This window comes from Arachis ipaensis, chromosome B03, assembly GCF_000816755.2.
Source record: "Arachis ipaensis cultivar K30076 chromosome B03, Araip1.1, whole genome shotgun sequence".
Lineage (NCBI taxonomy): Eukaryota > Viridiplantae > Streptophyta > Magnoliopsida > Fabales > Fabaceae > Arachis > Arachis ipaensis.
Window position 1 is genome coordinate 125,432,776 of NC_029787.2, and position 2,732 is coordinate 125,435,507.

Here is a 2,732-nt window from a genome sequence, read left to right on the forward strand (position 1 = left end):
CAACAATCAACACCAGCTCACTGGATTCTCTGAAGAACATTAGCATCGCAGTTGACCTTAAAAGTATCGCTAGGCGGAGGCTCCCACTTAAATTTTCACTCAATATATGAATAGATAAACCGGTTATAATAAAGATTTCTAAGATCAAAGCTCATATTTCTAGCTAGCATCGCTACTTTCTTATTGGACCAAACTTCATCCGACTTAAAAACCTTATAACATCAATACCTCCATATTCACCATATTCCTGATGCAAAGAAGTAGTCCTTACTCAATATATCCTATTTGAGCTAAGTTAAATCGGACTATCCTCTAGCCTTAATGAACATAAGTTCGAGAATATTTCAAACTATAAATATAGGTAGATAATTTTATAATTTTTTTATATTGGTAGTCCTTACTCGATATGCCCTATTTGAGCTAAGCTAAATCGGACGATCCTCTAGTCTCAATGAACATAAATTTGAGAATATTTCAAACTATAAATATAGGTAGATAATTTTATAATTTTTTTATATTATTAGTATATTAAAATTAAATTCTTATTTATTAAAAATATAATTTTTTAATTATTTCATATAATTTAATAAATAAATATATTTATTATTTAAATATGATATATTTAAATTTATTACAATAACTTAAACATAAATTATTCTCGTAAATTTTTTTTTATTAAAAGTTCAAATTCAAAGATAATAAAAGATAAAAATAGATAGAATTTAAATAAAAAAACAAACTTTAAAAATGACAAAAATTAACCATTAAGTTTGGCTCAACTGCAAACATTTAAAAAGGAAAAAAAATCTATATAATTTCTTAGATTTTATATTTTTCGTTGGTTATAATTCTTCTATATTTCATTTTCAATCATGAGAAAGAATATGAAATTGAGATTTGAGAATTGAGATGCATGAAGGCATTCATATCACGTGCTGGTCACGTGGGTTGGGTTTGATGGTGACTGGGCCCCACTCGCTTGGGCTCGTGTTTGATGGTGATGCGCGTGAGCACGTAAACACACGGCGCGTGGGTTCGCTGGATGAAGTAGACTTGGTGTGACGAGGAAAATGGGGTAAGTGCCTAGGCTAGAACGAATGGATGAATGCGCTAAAAATGAACGCCCTGTTTTTATTTATTTTTTATTTTTACTTATAATAATGTTAGGAAATTAGTGAGTTTGGTGAACCTCAGGGAAATTATTTTGACACAATAGGCTCCATGTTGCTCTTAATTACCGTGACGCCATCGATATATAAGAATTAAGGATTAATATTTTTTATTGGGTAGAAAAACGAGGCCTAGGCCCCAGAAAAAACAAAAAACCAAAAACAAAAAACTAAACAACTATGTTTCGGACTAAGCTAACCTCTCTACAGCCATCATCATCGATTATCAAACTAAGAGTACTAAAAAGAAGATTAATAAATAGAAAAATATGAGGAGTCAATAGAATATTTATACAATATGTATAATAGAGGTTTTGGGAGTATTAGAGATATAATTATCAGTGTTATCTTTTTTTATTAGTTGAAATTTTTGGGATTAGTGGTATCATGACATGGTATTAAAGCGCTAGATACGAAAAGTCAAGAATTCGATCTTTGGTGAACTCCAAAATCAGTTTTAAGCTTTTGAAAAAATGTTTATTATCCCTAGTACTCAAATGGTTATTCTAGATAGTATGAGAATGTTCATTCTGCAAGTATGTTAAAATATGAGTTCCCAACTTTTATTTATATATGTTGTTATATATCTAACAAAGTATATAGATAAATATAAATTCATATCCGAGAGATTTATGTAAAAAATAAAGATTTAATTGGTCTTTGTCTAATTTTACGAAAAATAAAATATCTTTTATCCAAAAAAATATCACTTTAATCTTCAATTTTTTTATTTTAAAATAATACGATTCTTTTGTTAAAATATTCGTCAAATAGTAACTTTAATTAGTTTTATGAGAGCTTTATTTATAATTTGTAAGAATTTTAAACTCTCACAAAATTATTTTCAACAATATAATTAATTATAATTATTACTACTACCACTTTTTTTATCTTTATCATTATCACTTCTATCTCTACTATTTTTATTATGTAATTATACTTTATCACTATCGTTATCTCTTCTATTGTCATTATCATTAATATAAATATCATCAATATTAATATTATATTATTTTATTTCTTATTCGATGCTTTTTTTTTTAAGTATCCGTACTGTAATTATTTTTTTTGCTGCGACATCATTCAGCAATGGTCTTTCTCCACTTAACCACCACTGGCGAAGAAATTTTTTAAAAATAAACTTATTAATAGTTTGTAGAAATTTAAAACTCTCATAAATTACAAATAAAACCCTTCACAAAACTAATTTTTATTACTATTTATCAGATTTTTTAACTTATCGTATTGTCATAAAATAAAATGTCCCTTTTTATTTTTTACAAGGGGCACCTTGTCCTTCGTGAAAATGAACAAGGACAAGATAGGATGTTTACTCTTTTAAATTGGTTCCTTCAAAATTAAATTAGTCGTATTAATCTCAGAAGATATATCATAAGTCAATTTTTTTTATCAAATAACATGTCACATTTAGTGACACATAATATGATAATATTACAAGTTAATATCATTGACGGATTCATAAAATTTTGATAGTGGGGCAAAATATATATAATATTATAATAATTTTTATAATAAAAATATTAGATTTATATAAAAAATTAA